Source organism: Schistocerca americana, chromosome 2, assembly GCF_021461395.2.
Source record: "Schistocerca americana isolate TAMUIC-IGC-003095 chromosome 2, iqSchAmer2.1, whole genome shotgun sequence".
NCBI lineage: Eukaryota > Metazoa > Arthropoda > Insecta > Orthoptera > Acrididae > Schistocerca > Schistocerca americana.
Window position 1 is genome coordinate 1,096,600,138 of NC_060120.1, and position 14,280 is coordinate 1,096,614,417.

Here is a 14,280-nt window from a genome sequence, read left to right on the forward strand (position 1 = left end):
TCAACTACCCTGGCCAGCAAGATCTCCGGATCTGTCCCCCATTGAGCATGTTTGGGACTGGATGAAGCGTCGTCTCACGCGGTCTGCACGACCAGCACGAACGCTGGTCCAACTGAGGCGCCAGGTGGAAATGGCATGGCAAGCCGTTCCACAAGACTACATCCAGCATCTCTACGATCGTCTCCATGGGAGAATAGCAGCCTGCATTGCTGCGAAAGGTGGATATACACTGTACTAGTGCCGACATTGTGCATGCCCTGTTGCCTGTGTCTATGTGCCTATGGTTCTGTCAGTGTGATCACGTGATGTATCTGACCCCAGGAATGTGTCAATAAAGTTTCCCCTTCCTGGGACAATGAATTCACGGTGTTCTTATTTCAATTTCCAGGAGTGTGTGTGTGTCTATATATATATATATATATATATATATATATATATATATATATATATACATATATATATATATAGGTGAAGTAACTGCAAATAATAGCATATATATATATATATATATATATATATATATATATATATATATATATATATATATATATATAGACACACACACACCTGTTTGTCCCAGTATCCAAACGTATTTCCATTATCCTACAATTCATCAGAACGGTTGTTAGACTGACACCAATTCTGTCCACTTAAATATACGCTGTAACGTGTTCTCTTTCTCAAACATACACCTACTACAATGGAATACTGTCATCATAACTGTGAATACTCTCAGTTCTTACATATATAAATATCCCTGTTCATGACCATGAATACTCTTCTTTACAAACATTTATGTGATGTGGAACTCCAACTCACATAACCATGTGTGCATACCTATCACTATGTGCACCATTTCCCCATCCAACATATGACGGTTCTCACACTACCTTAAACTGTACTCTTTCTGTTTGTGGCTTTGTGTTTCACTGTGTGTATGCATAAGGGTATTTGTGTAGCCTGATTCTTTGGCCAGCTTATGTAAAATAAGTTGAAGGTTATAGTAAACCACAGAAATTGAGAAGGGCTTCAGCAATAGAAGTGTATGCATATAGACAGAGAGAAAGGTAGAGTGGTACTCAAAAGAGAAGTAAGAAAGGAAAAAGTAAAAATGGTTGCTAAGATGAAAGAAGAGAAAGAAGATAGCCCCAAAGACAAACTTCCCACCCCCCGTCCCCAGGATCCCCACTTTGCCAGTACTTGAGTGAGAAACTGGAGGTGATATAATGTTAAACGTCTCCTGTAACAGACATTCTCACATTCACCTTTGAGGTCCCCAAAGAAAGATCTTAGTGACTCCTATGGAATGGCAAATGGTGAATAATCAGTCACACTTGCCTGCGAGGGTCATTTGAAAGGTGTGGTGTGTGTGTAGTGTTAACCTTGTGTATCTCCACTACCCTCCCCTTTCAAAAATTTATATAAACTCTCCCCATTCATATCACATTTCGCAAAAGGTATCAATTATTCCATAATAAGTAAAAAACTATGTATCATATCATTGTAAGTAGAAATTATGTACCATATCATCGTAAATAGAAATTATGCATCATATCATTATGTATCATATCATTATAAGCAGAAATTATTCATCATATCATCACACCCAGTATTGTATCATCCACATCATTTTTCACAAAGGGTATAAAATGTTCAGTAGCAGTAAAAAATTATGTATCACATCATATTATGTTTCCTCCTAGAATGTTATTCTGTTAGTTTTACCTCATGCTTAGAGGTCACTGTTTACCGTGACTCCTTAAAGTAGTTATAACTGTGCAGTCATAATCGGTCACTTAAATACTCATGTGATATGATAGTTTAAGAGGTTATAAATGGATTACAGAATAGTCAATGATTTGAAGGAAATATGGTGTAGAAAAACTAATGTGGAAGTAACATCGAAACCAACTCAGGAACCGACAGTCATCACTCCACCCGTTAACACAGAATATTAATGTCCACGGGGTATATACCACTTTATATCTTTAACATTATATTTTCCTTTTTCTTCTCCAGTTGTAGGATCCACTAAAAATAAGGTTTGTAGGTGGATTAACGACTGTACTCGGTAAGGCCCCACATATTTTTGAAAAAATTTATGAGTTTCTTTCTTCAAGGCAGAGCTCTGAAGATGTTGTTTTACTAAGACTACATCATGTACCATATATTGAGGTTCTATAGTCTTCTTGTTATGTTTGCTTACTCATTGTGTGCTCTCTTAAGTAAGTTCTTAGCAATTATCGTTTGATTCAGTTGGTCATCAGTAGTAGGTTGTTCTGCCCACGTAAAACATTTAGTAAGTGGTTCACCTATAAAGAGTTTATGTATTACTTCCAAAGGTGTCAGTCCAGTTGATAAATGAGGCAACTCATTTATAATAAGCTCGAAATCTTTAATTTTTGTTGCCCATGATGTATGGTTTTCATGGGAGTAAGTGCAGCATAATTTTCCAATTTCCTTCATAACTCTTTCACATGGGTTAGAAGAAGGATTACAGTTAGATATTAGTATTTGACGAATCCCTACCCATACTAAGAATTCTTTAAACTTGTTACTAGTGAGCTAAAGCCTATTGTCAGAAAGAAATCATTTTGTTTTGCCTACTTGGTTGTAGACAATGTATTACTGTTGGTGTGTTTGCTTTTTTAATTGGACAGAATTTAACATACTTCGACCAACTCTCTATGAGGACAAAAATGTAGCCGGCTGAAGTGGCCGAGCAGTACTAGGCGCTTCAGTCTGGAACCGCGCGACCACTACGGTTGCAGGTTCGAATCCTGCCTCGGGTATGGATGTGTGTGATGTCTTTAGGTTAGTTAGGTTTAAGTAGTTCTAAGTTCTAGAGGACTGATGACCTCAGACGTTAAGTCCCATAGTGCTCAGAGCCATTTGAACAAAAATGTAGGCTATTCCTCCTCTTCCTTTTGGAATTGGTCCAAAGAAATCTGCAGCAGTTAGATCGTGTTGCCGGCCGCGGTGGTCTTGCGGTTCTAGGCGCGCAGTCCGGAACCGCGCGACTGCTACGGTCGCAGGTTCAAATCCTGCCTCGGGCATGGGTGTGTGTGATGTCCTTAGGTTAGTTAGGTTTAAGTAGTTCTATGTTCTAGGGGACTGATGACCACAGTAGTTAAGTCCCATAGTGCTCAGAGCCATTTGAACCATTTTTGAAGTTAGATCGTGTAAAGCTTTAGGAATTATCTTTAACGTGAGAGTTATCCTCTTTTACTTTCTGACAAATCTTATTGACTTTCTGATACGTCTTAATGACCAACACCACTTTATGTCCTAGCTTTTTAAAGTAATAGAACTTATTCCTATGTGCAATGCATTTCTTTATACCAAAATATCCATAACCCTTATGAATGTACCACACTAACTCATCTTCCACTATTCCATTAGACTAGGTATACATAAATGCCAATGTTGTGTTGTCTTACTGTCTCTCAAGAACAGATTATATTGCACAATCATCCACCTTCCGTCTCAACTAGGCAGTAGCGATTTCCTAACACACATAGCAAAGATATCCATAAAATACGGATCATGTTGGATGTTCTCTGTAATTTTCTGAGCTATTTCTTGCACTTTGTTATGTGAATATTCTAATGTTAGAAAATTAATCACAAAGATTGCGCCAGGTCCTTCTAAATGCTTTAGTTCTTTCATGCCTACTGGTAGCCAAGACAAAGCGTCGGGTACAATGTTCTCCGAACCCTTTATGTAATGGATCTTAATGTCATACACTTGGAGAAACAACATCCACCGCATCAATCTATGTAGCAATTCATTAGAAATGACAGAGCTTGGGGATCTGTATAGACATATATTTCGGACCCCCATATCAGTGTTTGCAATTTTTGTATACTCCATACTATGGCTAATAATTCCTTTTCTGTTGCCGTATAATTTAATTTATGTTTGTTGGGACTCTGGCTGGCAAAAGATGTTGACTTATGGTCTACACTGTTTAACCCCCTTTCACCTTGGAACAGCTCTGCGGCTATATCATAGTCATGCATCAGTCAAAATCTTAAATGGTTCACCCATTACCGGATGGTGCAGTATTGGTGATTCTGATAGCGCTCGCTTTGCCTTTTCAAATGCTTCCTGTGCTTCTTGGTCCCAACACCATGGTACTCCTATTCGTAATAAACACAAAAGTTGAGGGTCGTTCAACTCTTGATTTGTACATAACGTCTATAATACCCTGTCATTCCTAGAAAGCCCTTCAATTGCCTTATATTTCCAGGTGTTGGACACTCCTTAACTGTCTTTATACATTCTGGATCGGGCTTAATTCCTTGTACACCTACAATATGGCCCAAAAATTTTACTCCTTGCCTTGCAAAGTGTGACTTAGACTATTTTACTGTAATACCTTTTTCTTTAAATTTTTTCAGTGTTTTCTTCAATATTAGGCAATGCTCTTTCCAGGTGGGTGGTATTAGCAATATATCATCTACATATATAATTAAAACCTTTAATAACTCTCTACCTATCGCTTCGTCCAATGCACATATAAACACTGATACTGAGATATTTAACCCAAATGGTAACACATTAAAATGATATGATTATCCATAAAAAAGGAATGCTCTATATTTTATTGAATCTGGATGTAACCACATCTGCTAGTACCCAGCAGTCAGGTCCATCGAGCTAAAGTACTGTGATTTCTCGAATTCAGATAATAACTCGTCGATGTTCATGGGTCTATCTCTTTCAGTTTCTATATGTTTATTCGGGGTGCGCGCCATCCAGTATGAGCCGCACACCACCAGTAGCCTTTTTCACAACTACCAAAGGATTATTTATAATGCTTGTACTGCATTCTATTATTTTATTATCTACCATTTTATTTATTTCCTCCTTAACTGCTTCTTTTAAACTCACCAGTATCGGGTATGGTTTACAGAAAAATGGAGTATCATCTTTGATCTTAAAGTTACATACATATCCACTAATACTACCCTGCCTATCCAAAAATACCATCTCGTATTCTAATAGAATTTCAGCTAAATCTGCCTTCTGGTCGTTGGTTAATATTGGGGATTCATCTACTTTATTTTGAATGTCAGCTTATTGTGATACATGACTTACGTTTTCCATCTCTGGTGACAATTGAGCTGTCACGATTAATCGTAAACTCTGGTGTTCAGTTGTTTGTTTATCAACATAACTATCTGCTAGAAACTTAGCGAGGCCCAAAACCATATCAACCAAAACCACTAAAAATAAAAGCAAAATATATCTATTTAAAACAGCAGATAAAAATTCGCTTGATGCCTTCCTAAGAGAGAGTCTCCATTCCTTCCAAGCTAATTACGTAAGTGTAGATCAGAATGGCTCAAATTCAAAGATACAGTATTGACAGCAATAGATAGATTCATACCATATAAGTTAATAAGAGATGAGACTGATCCATCATGGTACACAAAACACGCCAGAACACTGTTGCAGAAGCAATGAGAGAAACATTCCAAATTCAAGACTGGCTAAGTTTTATGGAAGCTCGAAATTTAGTGCGAATGTCAGTGCGAGATGCTTTTAATTACACAATGAAATATTGTCTCAAAATATGGTAGAAAACCCAAAGAGATTCTGGTTGTATGTAAAGTACACCAGTGGCGAAAACAGTCAATACTGTCACTGCGTGATAGTGATGGAAATGTAACTGATGATGGTGCCACTAAAGCAGAGTTACTAAATACAGTTTTCCATAATCCCTTCACGAAAGAAGATGGAGTAAATATTCCAGAATTGGAAACCAGAACAGCTGTTAGCATGAGTAACATAAAAGTAGATATCTTTGGTGTAGCAAAACAACCCAAATCACTTAAGATAGGCAAGTCTTCCGGTCCAGATGGTATACCAGCCAGGTTTCTTTCAGAGTATGCAGACACAATAGTGCCTTTCTTAGCAATCATATACAGCTGCTCACTTGATGAAAGGTCTGTTCCTAAAGACTGGAAAGTAGCACATGTCACACCAATATTCGAGAAAGGAAATAGAAGTAACCCATTGAATTACAGACCGATATCACTGACCTCAATTTGCAGTAGGATTTTGGAGCATATACTGTACTCAAACATTATGAATCATCTTGAAGAAAATGACTTATTCATGCATAACCAACATGGATACAGAAAATATCGTTCTTGTGCAACACAGCTAGCTCTTTATTCCCACGAAGTGACGAGTGCTGTCGACAAGGGATCTCAGATCGATTCCATATTCCTAGATTTCTAGAAGGCTTTTGATACTGTTCCTCACAAGTGACTATTAATCAAATTGCATGCATATGGGGTATGCCTCAGTGGTGTGACTGGATTCGTGATTTCCTCTCAGAGAGGTCACAGTTCATAGTGATAGACAGTAAATCATTGAGTAGAACAGAAGTGATATCTGGTGTTCTGCAAGGTAGTGTCATAGGCCCTCTGCTGTTCCTGATTTATATAAATGATCTAGGTGATAATCTGAGCAGCCCCCTTAGATTGTTTGTAGATGACGCTGTAATTTACCATCTAGTAAAATCATCAGACAATCAATTCCAATTACAAAACGATCTAGAGAGAATTTCTGTATGGTGCAAAAAGTGGCAATTAGCACTAAACAAAAAAAAGTGCGAGGTTATCCACATGGGTACTAAAAGAAATCTGATAAATTTTGGGTATACGATAAATCACACAAATCTAAGGGCTGTCAATTCGACTAAATACCTAGGAATTACAATTACAAGCAACTTAATTTGGAAAGACCACATAGGTAATATCATGGGGAAGGCAAAACAAAGACTGCACTTTGTTGGCAGAACACTTACAAGATGTGACAAACCCACTAAAGAGACAGCCTACATTACATTTGTCCATTCTCTGCTGGAATTTTGTTGCACAGTATAAGTTCCTTACCAGGTAGGATTGACAGAGGACATCAAAAAAGTGCAAAGAAGGGCAGCGCGTTTCGTGTTATCGTGCAATAGGGGTGACAATGTCACTGATATGATACCCAAGTTGGGGTGACAGTCACTGAAACAAAGGCAGTTTTCTTTGTGGCGAGATCTATTTACGAAATTTCAATCACCAACCTTCTCTTCCAAATGCATAAATATTTTGTTGACACCCATCTACGTACGGAGATATGATCATCATAATAAAATAAGAGAAATCAGAGCTCGAACGGAATGATTTAGGTGTTCTTTTTTCCAACGTGCCATTCGTTAGTGGAATGGTAGAGAAGTAGTATGAAAATGGTTCCATGAACCCTCTGCCAGGCACTAAAGTGTGAATTGAAGAGTAACCATGTAGATGTAGATGTAGATGTGATACAATATTTCTCTTCCCCAGAGTCCGAAATAAAGGCAGCTCTCTTGAAAATTCAATATAACATTAAACTCCGACAGCCAATCAAAACCACATAATATCTCCCCATTAATATTGTCTACTTCCAGCAGTGTTTGCCGGAACATAATCTCACCGATGTTACAGTTTACTTGGGTTTCGTATTTAACAACCTTACTTTTAGTTCCAGTTACTGGTAATACAAGTAAGTTACTGCTAGTTCTTAACGTATTAAAAAATCCACTAGAAATAAGTGATACTTCACTACCAGAATCAATAAATATGTCCACTTCAGAATCTTCTGCTTTTCCAACTATAATAGGATGTGTATTAATTGTAGCTATGCTAGGTTCGTCTAGTAGCAACCATTCTTCTGTTGGTACTTTATGCTTAAATGAAACACTCATTATAAGGTAGGCCTCTTAATGTATTTCTATGACCTGAGCCCCAGCCCTGGATTCAGAACAGTCTACTTTTTCCTCACTATTTGTAATTACCAGCTGGTTACCAAACCGTGGTATGATGTTTCCATTTTGAGCCCTATTATTTCCAGGTACAAATTCTTGTGTAGTTACTGGGCCTATATTAGAAAGTGGATGTCCTCTTTGATAATTTCCATTACCCCTATTCTGCTTATATCGGTGTACTATAGGCAAATTTGTCTCATGTCTTTTGAAATTACTAGAGCTATTATTATTGATTTGATTTGATTTGATTTGATTTGATTATAACAGAGAAGCTAAAACAGCTTAGGCCTAACACGCCACTGCCTGCACTAAAACTAAGTTTATTGTGCGGTATCACTCCCTGTATATCTAGTAAAGCCAACCAGTGCCCTTAAATAGTGCAAGGAGTCCCTCTATCAGTTTTTTGTTAGACACAATTTCTTCAGGTCTAGTTGTCCTGAAGATTCTGTATCTTTAACTCTCCAATGCCATGCATTCGAAGATTAGGTGTGAAGCAGTTTCTTCACCCTCTTCACAGATCCTACATTTAGAGTCCTCTTCCATTATACCCATTGTGTGTAGGTGTTTTTTTTTTTTTTAATTCCCATTGCCGGTCATCAGTCCAGTCATGAGAATGACCTCTTTCCTGTTCAATCCCAGGATTACAGAGCTTCTTTTAAAACATGGCATGGGCATCATTACCTTATCATGTTTTTGTTTATGGACCTTGGTCCAATATCCCACTTGCTGTTTCCTAAGCCAATTCCATAGTTCTAATTTAATCATAGCCCTGGTGATTGTTAGGACAGGTTCCGGTGTAATAAATGAAGTTGTTGCCCCCATTGTAGCCAATCTGTTGGCTTGTTCATTGCCACAGATCCCTGAGTGGCCAGGGACCCACACTAGGTTTACCATATTGCTTCCCCTTAGCTCCACCAGAGCCCTATGGCATTCTACAACAATCTTAGATCTTGTTGCAGGAGCTGCCAATGATTTCAGAGCTGCCTGCCTGTCTGAATAAATGTAGATGCTACAGTCCTTGTAGCACCTACACATATTCTCCTCCACACATGCCCTGATTGTGGTAATTTCAGCTTCAAATACAGAAGCCAGTTTTCCTAGAGATACGATGCTCTCCAGCCTCGGCTGAACCCCATACACCCCTGCCCCAGTGCCTCGGTCGACCCATCAGTGAACCAAACGATGTCCTCCGTACGGTGTCGAACTTCTTTTTTCCAGTGCTCCCTGCTTCCAATTATTATATTATAAGGCTTGTCAAAGCAGATGGGAGTTATTATATAGTTGGCAGGCATTTCCCCAGCCATTCCTATATTTACCTCTCTCACTATGTTGGTGTGTGATTCTGGATATCTGAATGAGACAAAGTTTTTGCCAGTTTTAAGTCTGTGTGCCCCAGCTGCTGCCTCCATCTTGACCCAAAGGTGTAGTGGAGGCATGTCTAGCATGGCTTCCATTGGTGTGCTGCTAATTCCACTTGTTATGGCTAAGCAGGCCAGTCTCTGCACCTTACCAAGCTCCTTAGCTGCAACCCGCTGTTCTAACTTCTTCCGCCACACTACGGAAATCCTAAATCTCACCACTGTGGTGTATGTGTAGTGCATACCCCTGGGGCTGAGGCCCCAGTTTTTGCCACAAGCCTTTCTAGTATTCACTAAAGTACATTTTGCCTTGGAGCAGATACTCTTAATGTTAGGGGTCCATGTTAGCTTTTCATCTAAGGCTACCCCTAGATATTTCACTATCCCCTTCACAGGTAGAGTTTCATTGAAGAGCTTTAGATTCCAACTTGAGTGTTGAATATGTCTCTTTGTAAATGGCACCACAACAGGATTAACCCTCAGATCCTGTTTAATGTACCTTTTTTGAACAATGTCCAAGCTTCCTTGTGTCATATTTATAACTGTGTCACTAAATGTGCCAAGTATTACTATGACAAGGTCATCTGCGTATCCTTGGCAGAAGCATTGTCTGAATTCCACAATGAGTTCGTTCACCACTAGATTCCACAATAGAGGGAACAAAACTCCTCCTTGTGGGCAGCCTCTAGTGGTCTTAATTACCATCTTTTCATTCATCATGGTAGCCTCTACCTTCCTTCCACTAAGCATGGCCCTGGTCCACTTGCATATAGTGGTCCCCAGGTCATGCACCTCTGCTGCCCTTACCATGGAATCGAAGGCCATGTTACTGAAGGCCCCTCAATATCCAGGAAGATGCAGAGGGCTATTTCTTGGAAGTGAGTGCTTTCTCCACCTTCCCAATGAGCTGGTGGAGAGCTGACTCACATGATTTACCTGGTGATATGCATGCTGGTTTGAATGTAGAGGAGCCGTACTTAGCCTCCTCTCCCCAACATATACATTAACCAGTTTTTCCAATGTTTTGAGAATGAAGGAGGACTGACTGATTGGTCTCATATCCTTAACCTTGGTATGATCAGTTCCCCTGGCTTTGGAATGAAGACAACCTTCACTGCGCTCCTAGCATTGGGAATGATTCCTACTGCTAGGCTAACCCTGAATAGCCTGCATAGGACTCTTGTGAGCTTCTCTCCTGCCTGTTGCAGGAGGGTTGGAGAAATTCCATCTGGGCCAGGTGACTATAATGGTTGTAATGTTCCCACTGCCCATTGTGTTTTATTAAAGTTCACACAAGCGTTGGCAATTCCCAGTCCTCTCTTCGAGTGCCTGAGAATCGTTGTGTCTCCGGGATCACATTCGGGACTGTGTTGTCCGGTAGAGCGTATTGAGAAAAGTGAGTTTTGAGGAGCAGTTGCAGCGTCTCATGTGCTGTCTTTGTATATTTCCCATCCTCCTTCCTCAACGTACCTCCTGGATTGGTTGGTACTCTAGTGAGAGTCTTGTGCAGTCTGGCTTGTGCAGCTTCCAGGATGCCTCCTTTGCTTGTCTGATTGCAAGATTGTAGTTGACAAGGGCCTCACGATATTTAGCCCATTGTCCTTTACCTCTCACAATATTAAACAGTCTCCGTACCTGTTTTCTTTGCATTTCTAAGTTGTTATTCCACCAAGGCACACTCCTATTTGTGCACTTCTTGGTGATTGTGCAGTTGTCCTGATCTGAGGTCACTATGACAGAGGTAACATCATCTGCTACTGCCTCCAGTTCTACTGGATTCCTTATCGAGGTTTTAATTTTCAATAAGCCTAAGTCGAGGTCCCTGCTATATGTCTCCCAGTCTGTTTTCCTGGGATTCCTATAGATCGTGGTTTGTCTGATTCCCGTTTCAACCTCGAATGTAATGTACGTGTGGTCCGATGAGGATGGCTCCAACACCACATGTCATTGTTTGTCATAGCTGCCCATCATCATGGAACTAAAGGTTATGTCAATTACTTCTTCCCTTCTACTGTTCCTGAATATGGGTTCATTGCCCCTATTCAGGATGTGTAAGTTGTTAGCTAAAAGGAATGCAAGAAGGTACTCACCTCTACTGTTGGTGTCCTTGCTGCTCCTTAGCATCCCACCAGCAGTTGGTCACCTTGCCTATGGCAATTCTCTAACAGTCTTCTCACCTCCAAGAGAGGAGGAGAGGTGTCTTCGTAAGGAAGGTATGCTGAGGCCAATACAATTCCCCTCGTGATACCTTCCTCACACTGCTGCATTTTAATGGTCACTATATCCCTAGAGCGAAATCCATCATTGGCATGAAAGAAATTCAATTTCATACATAGATGCATGTCCTGGAACTTCTTAGATTTCTAGCATAGATCAGCTTACCTCCAGTACCACTGAGGCCCAATACACCCCCTTTATTTAAATAGGGTTCTTGTATCAGGGCCACATCCACTTCCTGCCTCCCAAGGCAGCGACTCAGGGCAGCAGAGGCCCCTGTCTGTGCTGCAGATTAATCTGCAGCATCTCCAGTCTCCATCTTGTTGCCATCTTTGAGGTCTTTGAGAACCCTGACAGTGACCTGCGAGAACCCTAAAAAAAATTTTCAGGTCCTACTCCCACATCACCTTCAGGGACTTCTCTCTGACCCCCATTACCAGGGTTCGTTCTTCTGGTGCAACCTTCTGGTTGATCACTCTCCAATCTTCTGTTGAGACTTTTGCGTTCTGGGCCCCTATTTTCCTGCACAGTGACTTAGGAGAAACTTCCTTAAAGATCTTTGGTACCCATATCGATATTTTTGCGGTCTTAAGAAGCTCCACTGCCATCTTAACCAGCAGCTTCACATCTTCCCACAGGGATATTGTGGGCACCTTGCCCACAAGCCATTCCACTGTGTGCACCCCCTCACAGATAAAAATGGGGGCACCACACTCTACATAGACCCTCCTGAAGTTGGATCCTTGGCCAGTGTCCCCCTCAATCTATTCAAACAGGGCCATCTGTACCATTTCCTTCTGCTGTGAGGTGATGGCCACCAGTGGATCGCCTTCCTGGATAACTGCCATCCTAAAAACCGAGACTGCAGTACTATAGGCCTGTTTCCCTATTTCCTGCCTCAGTTTTTTCTGGACTCACTTATCCAGGGAGGAGGGAGTCTCTGGGACCTCCCTTATCTGCTTGCTACCTGTCTTTGATGTAGTGGGGTTCTGCTTATCCCCTTCAACATGAGACGGTTTCTTCATGGGGGTCTTAGGTTCAAGTCCCTTTAATTCCCTCCACTTGTCTTTAGAAGCCATTCTTTCCCTTCCTTTTTCCTCTCTTCCCTGAGTAGTTTCCTCCTCTAGGCCCCAGACAAGCCTTTGATCTTAATCTGGTCTAGCTTCTCAGTTATAGTTCCCACTTCTGGCTCAGGTCTAGACCCTGATTCAGTAGTGGGAATGCCTTCCATCAGTACTAACCCTCATATTTGGATATCTGAGGTCTCAGATTGCCTCTCAGTTTGTTTTTCTACTTTTTCTTTAATTGTGTCCATATTGGTCCCACGAGATTTGGGGATCTACAGGCCCACACCATGAATACCCCACGCGATGTAAGGCTACTTACTCAGGGAGGTCGCTCAGTATCCTGTTTGTGACTGTTTGTGACTCATCTTCCCATGTGCCATGCACCCCTCGGCATGGATTGCATCACACCTTGGGTTGGGTCAGGAAGTTGGGTAGGACTAGGTGTGGATAGGTAAGATGGGATGTTGTGGGACACTCTTAGTCTGATCCATCGGCTGAGGCCTTTCCGGCAGTAGGTCCTCTAGCTTCAGTATAGCCCTCAGCTTCCCGCGAATACGCAAGCCTCTCCACCCGCACAGACAGTGCTTCGTTAAGGTGGTGTCACCTGGAGAGGCTATTATTATTACTCCTGTAATTTTGATTCTCATTCTGATCCACATTTTCATTTCGGTGTTTATGTATCGTATCAAGGCATCTACAAAGGATAATAGCTCTTCTACTGTCTTCCACCCACTACATAATACGTCTTTCCTAGCGTAAGTGGGTAATCGCCATATCAAAATTTGTACTAACCCCTCTTCTTCCATTTGTTTATATAAATATTTAGCTCTTGTTAAATGCCAGTCAAAAGATTTTCTTATTGTAATACTTTGAGTCCCATAAATCCAATATTAATTTCTCCTGGGCACTAGATGACCAATATTTCTCCATAAACTTTCTCTGAAAGTCTGCCCAAGATGTGAAATTTTCTATATTCATGGTGCCCCATTCAGAAGCCTCTCCTAAAAGGTAACCTACAGCAAACTCTATCTTTTTTGCATCTTCCAAATTCTTTAGTAAGGCCTGAGTAAGTTGCTTTAAGAAATGGGTTGGATGCACATCTCCATCTGGTTTAAATTAGGGCAATTGTCTGGCGAGTCCAGAATTTACTCCCCATTGTAAATCTGTAACTACTTCACTAGTCAACACTACATTCTGTGAATCTGCCCCTTTCTCTACTTTATTCTGGATGAGTTTAAATTCCTTCCACAAATCGTTTATGCCTTTCTTAATATCGTCAAGTTCCGATGCTAAACATGATGGAACGTTATCTGTGTTTACCCTCTTGGCCACTTTCCGGTCAATTAATTCCTCTACTTGTTCCTCCAGACCGCTTATATTAATAGTGTCTGAGGTTGCTAGCTTTTCCTTAAAATTTCTCTCTACCGCATCTACACGAGTGTTGACCCCCGCAGTTTGCGATTGGACAATAGGGATCAGTTTGTCCTGTCTTTCAATGGAATCGTTTAGAGTCTGTAACCTTTGTTTCACTGTGTCGAATGTAACATTACACGCATTTTGAAGTGATCCTAATTTTTCATTAAACTCTGACTCTACAATATTACACTTGTCTTCAATGTCAAATTTTAGTTTCTTGGTCAAATTCTGTGATTGCTCCTCCTGTCTTTGGTTTGATTCAGTTGTACTGTTAAAGAATTACTTAATTTGTTCTTTAAATCTACTTGTAAATTTTCCACTTAATCATTTAAAACCTCAAATTTAGAATTTAAAGCTTCACCCTGTGCTTCTAGTTTTTCAAAAGCTTCACCCTGTGCTTCTAGTTTTTCATTTA